This window comes from Agelaius phoeniceus, chromosome 7, assembly GCF_051311805.1.
Source record: "Agelaius phoeniceus isolate bAgePho1 chromosome 7, bAgePho1.hap1, whole genome shotgun sequence".
NCBI lineage: Eukaryota > Metazoa > Chordata > Aves > Passeriformes > Icteridae > Agelaius > Agelaius phoeniceus.
The window spans coordinates 5,053,905-5,072,557 of record NC_135271.1 but is presented as its reverse complement, the minus strand read 5'-3'; positions in this window follow the sequence as shown (position 1 = coordinate 5,072,557).

The following is an 18,653-nucleotide window of genomic DNA, read 5'->3' as shown; positions in this document are numbered from 1 at the left end:
GACTTGATATTAACTCTAATGCCTGGGTGGCTTTATTTGCTACCATTTCTATTACTGCTTGGAGTCTTGTAGTACGACTCAATAGATAATTTGGGGTCAACACAGAGTTAAATTGCTGTGCTGATTTTACCTTTTCATTTACTGTTTGGTTGTTTTACCAAATCTTGAACTGTATCTTCAAGATTAAATGTAAAACAAATCCATCTCTCTCCTTTTGGACATTCAATTCCAAATCTATTACCATTTTTTCCTAAGTTTCTTGTAATCCAATAATTCACTCCATTTTGCCCACAGGTTCTTAATTTGGATGGGTTATAACAGTGGCTGTTGACATAGGTGTGTGCAATAGAAGAGGAACTTTGGTTTCTTTCCATGTGATGCTTTCTGTAGCAGTTGTGACACGATCTTGCTGGTATCCCAAAAGGGAAAAGACAACAAATGAGTGCCAGAAACAGGAATAACAGAGGTCCGGTATGGTTTATACTCCCACCTCCCATGCCTGTGAGGTTGCAACCCACAGCAGGTGTATTTGATCTTCTCGGTGGCAAAATACAGAGGCCAATCTGGTCTTGCCCTCTATTTCCTTGTCACTTTCTCTTAACTAGATTCCAGGCAAATTGTTTTTGACACCCTTTAACTGTGGTCTCCTACCGTTCTTCAGGTATCTCTCATTCAACAGGCACTAATAATTCCCATCCACAAAACAGTTATTACTTTAACACTTTTTGCAATAAGAGCATAAATTTTGTGAACCACAATACTAATTATTCCCGCAATTCAAGCATTTACTTATAACTCAGTGTCGTGGTTTAAGGCAAATTTCGAGGAGAATTTCCAAATTAGGGCCCCTCCAGTAAGCAAACCCACACAGCCCCTCCCCCCAACCGGTTCGGGAAGGATTCCTCGGAGAGGAGTGGAAAGAACCTGTTTATTTAACAAGCACAGCACCCCCCAGCACACAAAATGAACAATACCGGATGACACCGCTCTGAAAAACATGACAAATTCAGAAAGTCTCTCTTGGGGGGTGGTCACTCTGTTCTCAGCCCCTCTGGCGCTGGGGCAGCTGCTGCAGGCCACAAGGTGCAGACTCTGGTGTTTCCCAGGTCCCAGTCTGGAGCAGGTTCAAAATGGTCAGGAAAAGGAAAGGAGAAACAGTCCAGGAAGAAATTTGGACAATTTAGCTAAACTAGCTAATGAGCAAAAGCAAGCAGAAGCGAAGCAAGCAAGATTGAGAGAGAGCAAAGCAAAAAGCAAAAGCAGAAAAAGCAAAAGCTGCAGTCTCTGTGTCCCGCCAGGCTGATAAGAAAACCAAAACAAAACTTTCCCTCTTCAGAGCCAGTCTTAAAGGTACAGAACAATAATATCCAACATTAACAGAACACATGAATGGGGATACAAGCATCATAACGTCACCCTAGGACATTCCACCCCTTATCCCCATATCATCAACATACTACCACACATCATGCATTTATTCACACAAAATTTCCATCTGCTCCCCCAAAATTTACAAGCAATACCCATCATGCCCTCATCACATCCCCACACTGGACCACTGAATCCAGGCCCTATACTACAGAGCTGCAGGATTTCACCCCTTTCACCTTAATCACTCAAAGCTCCATCTATCACTTGCTCAGACCTTCGACACTTGCACATCTCCTTCTCCATCTCCCACTTGCCCAGACCTTCAACACTTACACATTTCCTTCTATCTCATGTCTGTATGGTTTAATGTACAGACAATGGCAGTAACATCCAATGAACAGTGATATTGCATATCATTCTCACCCCACAGTCAGATCTCCCTGAGGTACACATTGTGTTGTTCCATCTCTTTGCATCATCCACCATGTGCAACCTGGTCCCTGAGCAAAGACAACCCCACGAATGGGTTTGTCTGTACTCGAGGCAGAATTGACCCACACATTCTTCCCTAACAAACCTCTGACATGTACCACTGGGACTTTATCTCCATCTATTACATTCAGGGACTCAGACTGGGCAGGACCTGCTCGGTTGGTGGAACCTCGGGTGTTGACTAACCAGGTGGCCTTTGCTAAATGCTGCTCCCAATTTTTGAAAGATCCCCCCACCCAAAGGTTCAGCTGGGTTTTTAGTAGTCCATTGTACCTCTCTACTTTGCCTGCAGCTGGTGCATGGTAGGGGATGTGGTACACCCCCTCGATGCCATGTTCCCTAGCCCAGGTGTTGATAAGGCTGTTCTTGAAATGAGTCCCATTGTCTGACTCAATCCTCTCAGGGGTACCATGTCTCCACAGGATTTGCTTTTCCAGGCCCAGGATGGTGTTCCGGGCAGTAGCATGAGACACAGGGTAGGTTTCCAACCATCCAGTGGTGGCTTCCACCATGGTCAGCACGTAGTGCTTGCCCTGGCGTGTCTGGGGCAGTGGGATGCAGTCAATCTGCCAGGCCTGCCCATACTTGTACTTGGACCACAGCCCACCATACCACAGGGGCTTCACTCGCTTGGCCTGCTTGATGGCAGCACACGTCTCACAGTCATGCATAACCTGTGAAATACTGTCCATGGTTAAATCCACCCCTCGGTCTCTTGCCCACTTATAGGTGGCATCTCTGCCCTGATGGCCTGAGGCATCATGGGCCCATCGAGCCAGGAATAACTCTCCCTTGTGTTCACAATCTAGGTCTATCTTTGACAGCCCTATCTTTGCTGCCTGGTCTACCTGCTCATTGTTTTGGTGCTCCTCATTGGCCCTACTCTTGGGGACATGGGCATCTACATGGCAGACTTGCACAGGTAGCCTCCCTACCCTGGTAGCAATATCTTTCCACTCATCAGCAGCCCAAATTGGTTTTCCTCTATGCTGCCAGTTAGCCTTTTTCCACCTCTCCAGCCATCCCCACAGAGCATTGGCTACCATCCATGAATCAGTGTAGAGGTAGAGCTTTGGCCATTTCTCTCTTTCTGCAATGTCCAGGGCCAGTTGAACGGCTTTGAGTTCTGCAAGTTGACTTGATCCACCTTCTCCTTCGGTAGCTTGTGCAACCTGTCGTGTGGGGCTCCATACGGCTGCTTTCCGCTTCCGGTTCATCCCTAAGATGCGACAGGAACCGTCAGTGAAAAGAGCATAGCGTGTTTCCTCTGGGGGCAGTTGGTTATATGGAGGAGCCTCTTCAGCCCGTGTCACTGGTTCTTGTTCTTCATCTGTGACACCAAAATTCTCACCTTCGGGCCAATTTGTAATTACCTCCAAAATCCCAGGGTGATTCAGTTTACCTATATGGGCGCACTGAGTGATAACAGCAATCCACTTGCTCCATGTGGCACTGGTGGCATGGTGAGTGGAAGGAACCTTTGCTTTGAACATCCACCCCAGCACCGGTAGTCGGGGTGCCAGGAGGAGCTGCGCTTCTGTACTAATCACCTCTGAGGCAGCCTGGACTCCTTCACAGGCAGCCAAGATTTCCTTCTCTGTGGGAGTGTAGTTGGCCTCAGAGCCTCTGTAGCCTCGACTCCAAAATCCCAGTGGTCGACCCCGAGTCTCCCCAGGCACCTTCTGCCAAAGGCTCCAGGACAAGCCATGGTTCCCGGCTGCAGAATAGAGCATGTTCTTCACATCTGGTCCCGTCCTAACTGGGCCAAGAGCTACTGCTTGATCTGGACAAAGGCTTGTTGCTGCTCTGGGCCCCAGTGGAAAGTGTTCTTCTTGCAGTTGACCAGGTAAAGAGGGTAAAGAGGGTAAAGAGGGCTCACGATCTGACTATACTCAGGAATGTGCATCCTCCAAAAACCTATGGCACCTAGGAAAGCTTGTGTCTCTTTCTTATTGGTGGGTGGAGACATTGCTGTGATCTTGTTGATGACATCTGTAGGAATCTGACGCTGTCCATCTTGCCACTTCACTCCCAGGAACTGAATCTCACCAGCTGGTCCCTTTACTTTGCTCTTTTTAATGGCAAAACCAGCTCCCAGGAGGATTTGGATGATTCCCTTTCCTTTCTCAAACACTTCCGCAGCTGTGTTCCCCCACACAATGATGTCATCAATATATTGCAGATGTTCTGGAGCCTCACCCCTTTCTAGTGCAGTCTGGATCAGTCCATGGCAGATGGTGGGACTGTGCTTCCATCCCTGGGGCAGTCGGTTCCAGGTATACTGCACTCCCCTCCACGTGAAAGCAAACTGAGGCCTGCATTCTGCTGCCAGAAGAATGGAGAAAAATGCATTGGCAATGTCTATAGTGCCATACCACCTCGCTGCCTGGACTCCAGCTCGTACTGGAGCTCTAATATGTCTGGCATGGCAGCACTCAGTGGTGGAGTCACCTCATTCAATGCACGGTAGTCCACAGTCAATCTCCATTCTCCTTCAGATTTTTCGCACAGGCCAAATGGGGCTGTTGAAGGGTGAGTGGGTCTTGCTGACCACCCCTTGGCTCTCCAGCTCACGGATCATCTTGTGGATGGAGATCACAGCATCTCGAGTGGTTCTATACTGTCGTCGATGCACTATGGAGGTGGCAATTGGCACTCGTTGCTCTTCTCCCGTCAGACATCCTACTGCAGATGGATTCTCAGACAGCCCAGGCAAGGTGTTCAATTGCTGGATGCCCTCTGTCTCTACAGCAGCTATCCCAAATGCCCACTTGAGTCCTTTTGGGTCTTTGAAATACCCACTTCGAAGGTAGTCTATGCCCAAAATACATGGGGCCTCTGGGCCAGTCACAATAGGATGTTTCTTCCACTCATTCCCAGTGAGGCTCACATCAGCCTCCACCAAAGTGAAATCCTGGGATCCCCCTGTCACACCAGCAATAGAAACAGACTCTGTCCCCTCATGTCTCGACGGAATTAATGTACATTGAGCACCAGTATCATCCAAAGCTTTGTGCTCTTGTGGCTCCGATGTGCCAGGCCAATGAATCCACACAGACCAGAAAACACGATTTTCCCTAGCCTCTACCTGGCTAGAGGCAGGGCCCCTCTAAGCCTGGTTATCCTTCTTTCCCTGGGCATATGTCTTGGATGTTCCTTCAAGGGGATCAGACGTGGCATCATCAGCATCATACCTGGTGGTTCAGCTACGGGCAACTGGAGCTGCTTTCTTCCTGGTGGCTTCCTTCAATTCACGCACCCGTCGTGCCAGAACAGCAGTAGGTTTTCCATCCCACGTCCTCATGTTTTCTCCACAGTCACGCAGGTAGAACCACAGCTCTGTTCGTGGGGTGTACCTTCTCTCACCATCTGGGAAACGTCTGCCTTGGATACTAGAACCTCTGATCTGTACTGCCGAGATTTGGAGAAGGTCTTCTTTAATCTCCTCTCTGAGCTTCTTATGATTCTCCTCTAGCTTATCCTCTAAGTTCTGCAGACGTGTTTCTACCGCTGCAATTCTGGCATGTGTTGGGCCATGCACATCATCTGCATATGCTCGGAGCTTCCTTGCCATATCCAGCACAGTCTCATCCCTCTCATCCCTCTTCATTATGGCTGAGGCAGAAGCATATTCGTGTGGCCCAAGTCGCACAAGTTTCCGCCACATCACAGACATGCATGGCACCAAGTCTGGGTTCCTAGTTGTCACATCATCTGAGAAGATAATCTCTGCCACTGCCATCTCTCTCAGGCGTTGGATCCCTTGCTCTATGGTCTTCCACTGTGTTTGTTGCATATAAAGATCATCTGCACACAGGTATCTTTGTGTGCAACACTTTCCAAGACCCGTGCTCAGAGGCTGTGGGGGTTTGCCCCCCTCATCATTCCTTGGTCGATGACAGGATCATGTGACAGGGATCCCAAATGCCTCACTTCCGTGCCATCCAGAATTGTAGCCTCGCCTGCAGCATCCCAAAGACGGACTAACCAACTAATTATGGATTCATCAGGTCATCAGGTGTAATCCTTCCGTAAGCCACAAAGGTCCTTCAGGGAAAAGGACTCAATATTTGCATCTGGTCTTGCATCTGCTGCTTTGACTCCTGATTTTATGTCAGGAGGCATTGAGGTTCCTTCTGCTGCATCATCATCATCATCATCCACTGGTCGATTGGTCTTGTCCGTGCATTTCCCACTTCTAGTACCGGTAGCAGCAGCCATTGGTTTAGCTGCTGGCTTAGGCTCACTATCTGGTTTGGCTGCTGGCTTCGAGCCTGTGGTGTTGGCTGCAGCCTGAGTGACTGGGATAGCTGCTGATTTATCTCCCTGCCCCCCTGCCTCTGTCTGCTGTCCTACAGTCTCCAACAGAGTGCGATAAGCATATGCCAGGGCCCAGCTCACTGCAATGACCTTTCTCTCCTTAGGCTCATCCTGGTATTTCTCTTTCAGATATTTCCCCACCTCAGCTGCGTTCTGAATTTGTTCATGGGGAAAATCCCAGACTATAGGGTCAGAGAATTCCTTCAGGATTTGGCCCATAACCTCCCATTTCCCACACCACTCAGGATGTTCCACACCTGGGTCTACTCCTGAGTCAGGGGTCTCATCAGCCCGTCTAGAAATCTCAGCCCTCATTCTGGAGAAGCAGCAGACTGTATAGAAGAAGGTTACCAGATTGAATACCAGAAAGATGGTTTCTTTAACATTCAGGGGAAACTGAACATCCTTCACTACTGATGCAACCGATTCATAGGAGAAGAAGGAAAGCAAAGGCTGAAAAGCCTCATTCCTTGCTGCTCCTCCTCTAACAAACTGGACGAATAACCATAGCCAGGAACCATTCATACCTGGAGCAGACCCCAACATGTTTATAAACTTCTTGCAAATCATTGCCATCAAGCCCAGCAGGAGAGCTATTCTGGTCACTGCGCCTCTACTGTAAAAACTACATATGAGGGACAATACTAGAACTATTTCAGCATAAGAAAATAAACCGAGGGACCACAGAGGTATTAAGATCTCGAAAAACCCTAGGGACCAGAAGCACATGCAAGCCTTCACCCCAACACTCATCATGAATTCGAAAAGCATGGCTATTAACTGCTTCAAACAAACAGAGAGTAATGGCAACCAAAATACACTCAAAACAGGGTTTTTCCACTCTCTCTCTCAGGCCGAGAGTTGGGTGCCAAGATTTTGTCATGGTTTAGGGCAAATTTGGAGGAGAATTTCCAAATTAGGGCCCCTCCAGTAAGCAAACCCACACAGCCCCTCCCCCCAACCGGTTTGGGAAGGATTCCTCAGAGAGGAGTGGAAAGAACCTGTTTATTTAACAAGCACAGCACCCCCCAGGACACAAAATGAACAATACCGGATGACACCGCTCTGAAAAACATGACAAATTCAGAAAGTCTCTCTTGGGGGTGGTCACTCTGTTCTCAGTCCCTCTGGCGCTGGGGCAGCTGCTGCAGGCCACAAGGTGCAGGATATTGGTGTTTCCCAGGTCCCAGTCTGGAGCAGGTTCTAAATGGTCAGGAAAAGGAAAGGAGAAACAGTCCAGGAAGAAATTTGGACAGTTTAGCTAAACTAGCTAACGAGCAAAGCAAGCAGAAGCGAAGCAAGCAAGAGCGAGAGAGAGCAAAGCGAAAAACAAAAGCAGAAAAAAGCAAAAGCTGCAGTCTCTGTGTCCCGCCAGGCTGATAAGAAAACCAAACCAAAACTTTCCCTCTTCAGAGCCAGTCTTAAAGGTACAGAACATAATATCCAACATTAACAGAACACATGAATGGGGATACAAGCATCATAACGTCACCCTGGGACAGTCACTAATTAGATGACGAGGCATTTGGCTATATATCGAACACATATAAATAATATATGTCCCTTTTCCGGGTTAAGTAAAGGTGGCCCGTCCACCTTGGACAAATCCGGTTAAGCGGTACAAGTCCGGTAAGATTGGTCCGAGTCAGGTGGTATTTGACGCGTTGTGAATTCAAGTTCCTGTCCCTACCCACTATGAGCTACCTAACTGGCTTGTGGCTGCCTTGCGAACCTAGCTACCATCTAGTTTATGAAAATATAAAAGTAATAAGCATACATCTATCAATAAACATTGCTACAAAAGATACCTCCCAAATACAAAATCCTGCAGATCTGACCTATACAGTTCTAAAGAAAAATTCACCAGCAAGCCCAATTCATTTTCTGTCAATTTGGTGATTGTAGATGTTACAAAATCATCTCGGGAGGTCTGAGTGCCCACCGATACCCTAGTAAGGTGTAACGGCCGCCCCCAGTTTCCTCCTCCGAGGAACGGATTTGGATTTGGAATAGCCGAGTCATGACCGGATTCAACATCGGGAACGGATTGGGCGGTCAGCCCACCTCCGAACCCGTCGCCCCTGTCCGACCGGGGGGCCAGGTTTCAGGTAGTAAGCCTAACGACTTAGACCGAGAAATTTGTTTCACCGAAATTTGGAAGGAACTGTTGGGCTGGTGAGTCCCAATGGCTCCCAGACTGGGGCAGATATCGACTTAGTCACCCTGTTAAGGGCTTACCAGTGGGACCACGAGGAGGTGCGATCTCTGCAGCTATGCCCAGTTGTAAGTAGACTTTCTCAAAGAGAGTCATAGTTACTCCCGCCGTTTACCCGCGCTTCAATGAATTTCTTCACTTTGAGATTCAGAGCACTGGGCAGAAATCACATCGCGTCAACACCCGCCTCGGGCCTTCGCGATGCTTTGTTTTAATTAAACAGTCGGATTCCCCTGGTCTGCACCAGTTCTAAGCCAGCTGCTAGGTGCCAGCCGAGGCGGGGCGCCAGCCCGGGGACCCCCCCTGGGGACCCTCCCCCGCGCGAACCACTCGGCTGACGCCGGCCGCAGCCACACGCGCACTGGCCGCACGCCACGGGGACCCCGCCAGCGGGAACCTATGGGGCAGTGACGCATGACAACGACGGCGGTGGCCGCCGCTGGGGCTCCGGCCGCAACAAGGCGGAGAGGGGCAGAGGGGGGAGCGGGCAGCGCCCACTGCAGCCAGGGCGATCCAAGGGAAGGGCCCAGCGCGTGTCCAGAGTCGCTGCCGCGGAGCGCTAGGTACCTGGCCCTGGGGCGAGGGAAATGACCTGCATGGCCCCGCCGGGGTGCCTCCCCCGCTGCCGCCCTTGGGGGAGCGTCCACCGGCGGGGGCGCACCCGACATCTGCCGCCACCACCGCCACGTCCTTCTCGGGGCCCGGGGTTTCGCTCAGTAGCCCAGCACTGCGCAACCGAGAGGGCTGCCGTGGCTCGGGCCGCCCCGCCTGTGTGGGAGACCTGGGCCCAACCACCGAGCATACCTCAGGCGCGCGCACGCCTGTGCGCCACGAAGCACGGCCCGGAACACCCAGAGGCCTCGGCCCTTGGAGTTCCTCTGCCACGCATGAGAGGGGGGCCGCTCGGCCCAAAGCGGGGAACTCTGCTGGCCGGCAAAAGCCCCGCTCCCCGGTGTGGGAAGCCTGGAGGAGCTGCCTCCTCCGAGCCCCGAAGGCGCCCCCGCCACCCGGCTCCCTCGCCCTTTCCACCTCGGCCGCCAACGGGTGCAATGGCCGGCCATCGCTCAACAGGCGAAGCAGCGAGGGAAGGGATGGGTGCGCCTCCGGGAGGGGCTGTGCCGAGCACCCCTCCCTCCCGGCACCTGGGCTTTCTGGCATGCACACCGACGAGAGCTGAGCTCGGGAGAACTCGGGCCGTGCCAGGGCGCCCGCACGCGGCACACCGGCGACCAGCGTTCGGCCGCACCGGCCGCGATGGCGAGAGGCTCGGGGGCCCGCGGCCGCACCCCCGCTCTCTGGTGGGGACGGACCGGCAGCAGACCGGTGCAAGGCCGGGGTTGGCCGGGATGGTGTGGGGGGCGGGGGGGCAAGCTGCCGCTATGGCGGCCAGCATGCTGTGCTTCTAGACCCAGCCATGACACGCGGAGAGCCCCGCCTGTGTGCACAGTGGCGGGCGCACGTGGCGCGCTTCGTAGCACCAAGTGGCTTTTTCCCCCTCTCCCAATTCCAACCCCCTGTGCCTGGAGGTGCCACGCGCCTCCGGTCTCTCTCTCTGGGGCTGACAGTGTGCGGCAAAGGGGAAGGGCGTGTGGCCCCCGGTGCTGACCGGGGCCGGCAGCTGGGGGCCGAGCATGCGAACGGAGCAGGCGTGTGAGTGACGCCGTGAACGCGCGGCCAGCCAGACGGCCCGGCACGACGCGGCAGGCGCCAAGCCCCACCGGTAATGATCCTTCCACAGGTTCACCTACGGAAACCTTGTTACGACTTTTACTTCCTCTAGATAGTCAAGTTCGACCGTCTTCTCGACACGCTGGCAGGGCGGTGGCCGACCCCGCCGGGGCCGATCCGAGGACCTCACTAAACCATCCAATCGGTAGTAGTGACGGGCGGTGTGTACAGAGGGCAGGGACTTAATCAACGCGAGCTTATGACCTGCACTTACTGGGAATTCCTCGTTCACGGGGAAGAATTGCAATCCCCGATCCCCATCACCAATGGGGTTCAACGGGTTACCCGCGCCTGCTGGCAGAGGGTAGGCACAAGCTGAGCCAGTCAGTGTAGCGCGCGTGAGGCCCAAGACATCTAAGGGCATCACAGACCTGTTATTGCTCAATCTCAAGTGGCTGAACGCCACTTGTCCCTCTAAGAAGTTAGACGCCGACTGCTCAGGGGTCGCGTAACTAGTTAGCATGCCAGAGTCTCGTTCCTTATCGGAATTAACCAGGCAAATCGCTCCACCAACTAAGAACGGCCATGCACCACCACCCACGGAATCGAGAAAGAGCTCTCAATCTGTCAATCCTGTCCGTGTCTGGGCTGGGTGAGGTTTCCCGTGTTGAGTCAAATTAAGCCGCAGCCTCCACTCCTGGTGGTGCCCTTCTGTCAATTCCTTTAAGTTTCAGCTTTGCTACCATACTCCCCCTGGAACCCAAAGACTTGGGTTTCCCGGGAGCTGCCCGGCGGGTCATGGGAATAACGCCGCCAGATCGCCAGTCGGCATCGTTTATGGTCGGAACTACGACGGTATCTGATCATCTTCGAACCTCCGACCTTTGTCCTTGATTAATGAAAACATTCTTGGCAAATGCTTTCGCTCTAGGCCGTCTTGCGCCGGTCCAAGAATTTCACCTCTAGCGGCACAATACCAATGCCCCCAGCCGTCCCTCTTAATCATGGCCCTGTTTCCAAAAACCAACAAAATAGAACCGGAGTCCTATTCCATTATCCCTAGCTGCAGTATGCTGGTGGCCGGCCTGCTTTGAACACTCTAATTTTCTCAAAGTAAACGCTTTGGGCCCTGTGGGACACTCAGCTAAGAGCATCGAGGGGGTGCCGAGAGGCAGGGGCTGGGACAGGCGGTGGCTCGCCTCGTGGTGGACCGCCAGCTCGATCCCAAGATCCAACTACGAGCTTTTTAACTGCAGCAACTGTAAGATACGCTATTGGAGCTGGAATTACTGTGGCTGCTGGCACCAGACTTGCCCGCCAATGGATCCTTGCTCAAGGATTTAAAGTGCGCTCATTCCAATTACAGGGCCTCGAAAGAGTCCTGTATTGTTATTTTTTGTCACTACCTCCCCGGGTCCGGAGTGGGTAATTTGCGTGCCTGCTGCCTTCCTTGGATGTGGTAGCCATTTCTCAGGCTCCCTCTCCGGAATCGAACCCTGATTCCCCGTCACCCGTGGTCACCATGGTAGGCACAGACAGTACCATCGAAAGTTGATAGGGCAGACATTCGAATGGGTCGTTGCTGCCGCGGGGGTGTGCGAACGGCTCGAGGTTATCTATAGTAACCACAGCTGCCAGGCGGGCCCGGTTTGGTTTTGGTCTGATAAATGCACGCGTCCCCGGAGGTCGGCGCTCATCGGCATGTATTAGCTCTAGAACTACCACAGTTTTCCAAGGAGCGGGAGAGGAGCGCCCAAAGGAACCATAACTGATTTAATGAGCCATTTGCAGTTTGACTGTAGCTCCCATGTGTACTTAGACATCCATGGCTTAAGCTTTGAGACAAGTATATGCTACTGGCAGGATCAACCAGGTAGCTGCCAACCACGGCAGCGCCGTGAAGCGTCGCACGAGTGCCCGGATGGAGCACCCGGACGCACCCGGCCCGGCGGCGAACTCGCCTTGCGCCAAACCCCGACTGCCCCGGGCTCCTTTTGCCGCTCCGACCCGCAGGAGCGGCATCGCGGTCAAAGACACGGCGGCGGGTGGCGGCGTGGCGGCGATGGGTGTGGCTGCAGGGACGGCAGCCGGCCGCATCGCAGCCCAGCATCGCCTGGGATGGGGAACGGCGCCACACGCAAGGGACACCCCTCGGCGACGGCCCACCCCAGCAGCCGGCCCTTCGCGTGATGCCTCGGGCAAGGAGCAGGGACCGCTGCGCAGCTTTTCGCCACTCGGATGGAGCACGAGGTTTCATCTCTCTCTCTCTCTCGCTTTTTTTCCTGGGGCCCGCGTCCCGGTTTGAGACTCGGCTCTGTTCCCCCGCATCCGCGCCACATCGGGTTCAGGCTCTTTCGCCCTCTCTCTTTTCTCTCTCGCTGCTCAGCTCCAGCCGCACCGCCACCTGGCGCTGCTCGCGGCCAGCACCCACATGGGCACTACCTGGACCGGGGCCAGCACCGGCACCTCACGTGGTTTTTTAAGGACACTTGAAGGCTCACAGGGCCACGCGGCCGTCACACAGCTCGGGACGGTAAAGACGCCCTTCCCCAGGCCAGCGGGAGGGGCGACACCTCGCCTGCGATGGGAAGCGAATTGGAAAGGAGACCACCCGGCCCAAGCACTGAACCCCCACCGCTGTTCTGCCCCATGACAGAGAAGCCTTGGAAGGAGAGCCAGCCTGCTGGGGGCCCTCTCCGACGCCACCCAAAAAGCCATATCGATCAGGCGCGGCTCTGGGAAGGAGCCACGCCAACGGCGACAAGGGCCCCATGGCCACGGTCCTGGGACAATGGCCACGGCCCCCCGGCCCACCTGCGGATCGGACCGCTCGCGGCAGCAGAGGAGCGCGGGGGCTGCCGCCACCCGCCCGCAGCCAACAACGGCTCCCCTTTTGGCTAGGCAACAGCGGGAGTGGACCGGCCCCCGCTGGGAGGGGGGGGACTCAGAAGCCCCCCCCCCCCCCGCTTCTGGCCCGGGGAACCCGGCCGAGAGTGCGAGAAAAAGTGCCACCGACCTGGCGCCACGGGCCACCGGCTTTCTCCCGGCCTCGCGGCGGTCGGCTTTCCCTTCCGGAAAAAAAAGCCAGGGGACAGCACGACAAAAAAGGCACAAGGAAGCACGTTCACAACGACCCATGCTAGCCACGGGGGCCGCGAGGCCGGGGGCCCAGGGGTGGACCGAGGTACGCGCCTCACTACCTCCCCACGACGGACCCACCGGCATCCCGCTCGCGCCTTCGTTGCAACGCTTCTCGGTGCCGCGGCTTAGCACCGCGAGAGAAAAATAAAAAGGCCCGCGGAGGCCTGGCGGGCGCCCCCACAACTCCGCCTGCCTCAACAAAAAGCAACGGACCCGGCGCGGCAAACCCGGCCCTGCCCGGCATAAGCGGCTCAGTCGATCCGGCCACAACCGAGGTAGCCGAGGCGCTGCCGCCTCGCCCAGGACCAGTCCGGGGGGGCTCTTCGTCGGGTGCCGGGCCCGCAAAAAAAAAAAAATCAAACTAGGCCAAAAAGATCTGCCCGCCACAACGCGGGTCCCCGGCTTAAGGCCGAGGAAGGGCGACGGCTTCAACAACGCGGGCTGGGGATCACCGCCGCCACCGAGGCGGACCCATGGGCCCAAAACAACAGCAAATGATTCTGGAGCAGAGGCATTGCTTGGAGAAAACTCTCCCCCGCTTTGTCTGGGCAATCCTTAACCAGTGTGGTACATGGCTCTTGCTGCCAATTTCTTGCTCAACAGTGTGATAGATGAATCTGATTCGTGCTAACAATTGTAACTATATTTTAAATATTTTAGAAAATATTTGTTAAAAAGTAAGAGAGGAAAAGGATATGGAATTAGTGTCACAAAACAGATGTTTTCAGATGTTCATGAGGAAACAGGATGCAGGATGTAGTTTGAGATAAGTAACATCCCAAAAGGCAATAGGCCTCAGGATAATTAAAGAATCGGCCTTGAAATGGACAAAATTGGGATGATTCCAGCTATCAATGAAATCATAAGGCTTCTTTTTGGAATATAATGCTGGCTTCTATAACACAAGGCTTGGGGTGCATGTGCAGCTTGTGGGGTTGTTCAAAGGACAGTGATGATGAGGAGAAGCCTTTGTGGGAAGCGACCAACAAAACCAATAGACCCCTTAGAAGCAAGCAGAGCATGCACTGTGCAGTACAGTGACATAGATTTCAAGAATCAAAAATAGGAGGACATTGACAAAAAATTATTGATGAATATGTATTAACATCCAGTCTATAAGTTGTGTTTGGATTCTTTATCTTTTGAATGGGAGGCAGGGTGAGAAAACCCCCCTGGATCCTGACTGGTTTTGCTTATGCTTTATCCAAACCACTGCCAAATTATTTTGGATATGCTTGATTCTATTTGATTGCATGATTTCATATAAAATTGCTGCTCAATTAAAATTGCTGCTAAATTCTAATGTTGGTTTATTAAATTAGACATATAGGGACCTCATTCATAACAACAGCCCACCTCAGTCACCGACCCGTTGGGACTGTGCTTTCTACTGAGCCAGTCCTGCCAGAAAAGCAGCTTTAAACACACCTCCAAGAAGGCACTGATCCAGATAAAGCACATCCATTCCCCTCTGCCCAGGGCCAGTCCCCTGTACATCTGGCAGCCTGCAAAATCTAACACCCCCTCAGGGCCCAACACATTGTTCCAGCCCAAAGCATAAAGGCAATTTGTTTTGTTAAATCTAAAGTAATTCCTGCAGGTCCTCGGCCTTCCAAGGCCAATGCTGCCACTCCAGAGGGAATCCTGTGACCCCGAGCATTTGATGGTGACCACACCAAAGCAAGAGGTGGCTCCTTCAGCAGGAGAATGGCACATGGCAATGCTGTGCCTTTGTGTCCCCAGCCTTCCCCCCATTGTTTCAGCAATGGCAGCTACACTTAGGCAGCTTCAGCAGAGCTTATTTGTGTTGGCTTAGTGCAGATCAGGACTCCCAGCCCACCTCTAACAGCAGCTTGCAATGACAACAGCACCTGCACACTGAAGTATTTGGCTGGAGGCAAGCCTGTCACAAGCACACACCCTCTTCCAACTTCCCATCAAACAGAAAGGAGAAGAGCAGGAAAAGGCTACCTTTGGACCAGTCTTCCCCAGGTCTACACATGGGCCAATTCTGGGTAGAAAACTCCCGCCAGTGCTGGCCTTCTTCTTCATGGTGAGAAACTTCTCCCACAGGAACTTCGAGGGAAGCAGCTGAAAGGCAAAAATAAACCAGCTAAAGCCTCAGAGTTGGGCTTGTTCAGAAAGGCTTTTCTTGAACAAGTGCCACTGGTGAACAATTTGTGATCACATTGTCCAGGACAGTCCTGGAAGCCCTAGAAGTAGCTTGCTGAAATACTCAGCACCAATAAATTAGCAATACAGAGTGCAATACACATACTCCAACCACATGGCTCTGTCCCATCAGCTTCTCTGTGATTGCATGTGACATGGTTGGGGATTTCTGCTCTTTGGGCATTTCTTTCCTCTTTAGGTTCATTGGATTGAGGCAGTGACCTTTTCAAAGAATGGGGACGAGCTCTCAGAACTGTCCTGACTCCATCCCTGTACGGCACTGAGAACTCACAGCAAGGAGATATCACTGCTGGCTGAGTCCAAGAGAGGCAAGAAAGGAACGTTGTACCAAGAGTGAGGAGCACAGGAATGTGTCCAAGTTGTAGTTCTCTCTGTTAATTAGCATTTGTTTTCTCTCTCTGGGCTCACAGACCCCTGCAGAGAAGAAAACAGAGGGATCTCCTGGACAGAGCCTCAGCACTGGGGCATCTTCAGTCAAGTGAGCTCCAGACACCAAGGGACCTTTGTGGCCCTGGCTCCAGGGAGCAGGTAAGAACTGTACAGCCCTCAAGATTCCAACCAATCCAGAGCTTTCAAGAGAAGCCAACTCCTTTGGGACAGATACCATCAACACATGGTAAACCAAAATCAGGGGACAATTCCCAGCACAGGAAGATTTCCACCATCCTGCAGAACAAAGGTGTGATGGTGTTCACAGGGGTCTTACGATGAGGGAAGAGACAAGGACCTGACTCCATGGTTCAGCAGGCTTGATTTATTATTTTGTGATATATAATATATTAAAACTACACTAAAAGAATAGAAGAAAGGATTTCATCAGAAGGCTAGCTAAGAATAGAAGAGGAAGGAATGATAACAAAGGCTTCTGGCCTGGACTCTCTGTCTGAGCCAGCTGGGCTGTGATTGGCCATTAATTACAAACATCCAACCTGGGCCAATCAAAGATCCACCTGTTGCATTCCACAGCAGCTGATAATCATTGTTTACATTTTGTTCTTGAGGCTTCTCAGCTTCTCAGGAGGAAAAATCCTAAGGAAAGGATTTTTCATAAAAGATATCTGGGACACAAAGGTGCTGAGACATTTTCTTCTGGACGTGCTGCAGCAGATAACTTGCTTTGCTGTACACTGTGTCTGCAGGGCTGGATCCGTGCCCACACAGGAGCTGAGAGAGAACAGCTGCTTTGGAAGCTCTTCCAGCAGGGACCAGCCCTGTCTCACAGGGCTTTGGGCAGAGTCTGAGCTTCCCCCCAACATGCTCAGGTGCCCAAGGGCAGCTTGGTCTTGACACCAGCAGGGGGCTATTTACAAATCACAAACGGGACAGGGCTGCTGTGGAACTGCCTTGAGCTGTTTTATTTTCCAGCATCACTCTCATTACATGGTTATGACAATGGGAAGATGCCAGCAGCTCACATCCCAGGCAGCAGACCAAGAACTTAATGTTACAACTTCCTTTATAAGTTTCTTGACCAATCACACAAAGCAAAAGCACATTGACAGTAGTTCCATCCAATCACCATAAGCACACATACCTTTGGTTAAAACAATGCTTGCTTCTTTTGAATACAATACCTGCTTGTAAGCCTTAAAGCACAATGCACAGAGCTCCATTATTAAGCCTTAACCCTCCTAATATCTTGCTAGATAAACTTTTCTCTAGCTTAGGGAGTTATTCTAGAGAAGCGTTAATACACAGACCATTGTTCTATTTGTCCTTGCTTTTCTACTTTTTAAATAATTTTTCTGCTGACCTATCTCATGGCAGCTGCTTAGCTCTAATCACAGTTCTACTGTATCTGAGGCTGCCTTTTCAGCTTTCCCAAAACCCTCTGGTTTTGGGAATTCCCACAATTCCCCCTCTCTGTTTATCTCAAAAGAAACCTTCATAATTGTGTCATTTATTACTTGCATTTCGTAGCCTTACTAGAATATTTCTGCTTATTACCTACTTAAAGCATTTTCTTGCTTGCACTAAAGCAGGGGCAGGGAGAGCAGGGACACCAGGGCAGTTTGCAGCCTTAACACAGCCCACTGGGTACTTACAGTGAAAGATGTCAGTCTTTCTCTGGACAAAAGACGAGGTGTCGAGGTCTTCTTTGGGAATCCAGAAGCCATTTTGAAGGCAGGATCTCCCAGATGAGTGACAATGCCTCAACAAAACTGGAAAAAGCAACAATGGAACTCTGAAAATCCAGAACCCAATTCATGGCAGATTCAAGGCATATACTGGTGCTAAAAATTTTCTATGATTTGAAAGTAGCTAAGTGCTTGTTTGGTGTAAGTAGCTAGTATGTTAGGCCTCTAGTTGGACTTTATTTGAACTATAGGGCTGCCTTGTGCAATTCAAAGATGGATCATACTTAAACCTGGAGCTAAAAATCTGAACATTAAGAATAGTTAGAACAGACAAAGCTGCAGCCTAAATATTACTTTAAAATAGCTAGAGTGGATATCCTCTTCTTTAGGCTAAAGCACCCCTGCTCTCTCAGCTGCTCCTCACAGGACTTGGGAGAGACTGGAATGTTATGGCTAATGGCTTAAAAATTGTTAGAAAGGACTTTCTGCCCATTGGGACAAAACTGTATAAAGAGGCTGCGACCACCCAAGCCCACCCTTCCCTGAAAATGCCTCTGGACTGGAACTTGGCACTGTGAGTTAAGCTGCCGAAGGGAACTTGAGACAAGACAAAGGTGACACTATTGTCCCATTAGCTCAGGGCTGGGGAGAAGTAAACAAGGCTGCAGAGAAAAACCTATCCACAACAAAGCCAAACCCAGCAGCTGTCCTGAAAATCAGCTCTGTCTGGCCTCAAGGTGGGCAAGTCATAGCCACAGACTCGTCTGCTGAGGCCAGGTTTGCACACAAACCTCCCATCAAAGACCTCCACAGTGCCCCCAGACCCATTCCTGAGGCCTTGCACCAGACGACTGCAGGGCACGCAAAGTAACACAACAGATCTGAAAATCCAGAAGCCAATTGATGGCAGACTCAAAGGACAGACAGATGCTAAAGATTTGATATTATTTGAAAGTAGCAATAGACAGAGTCCAACTTGCCCCACCCCAGGCAGGCACCTGGGAGGTCCCACCTTGCCCAAATCTGCAGGAATCCATTGGAGTCTTACGTTTTGCGAGACCTCACCACAGAGAAGACCAGAAGAGGATTTTATGGTATGCCAATGGGATCCATGGAATGGTGATGTTTTTCACTTCATCTGTCTCTGTCACTCTCCTTCTTCCCCTTCTTCCCAA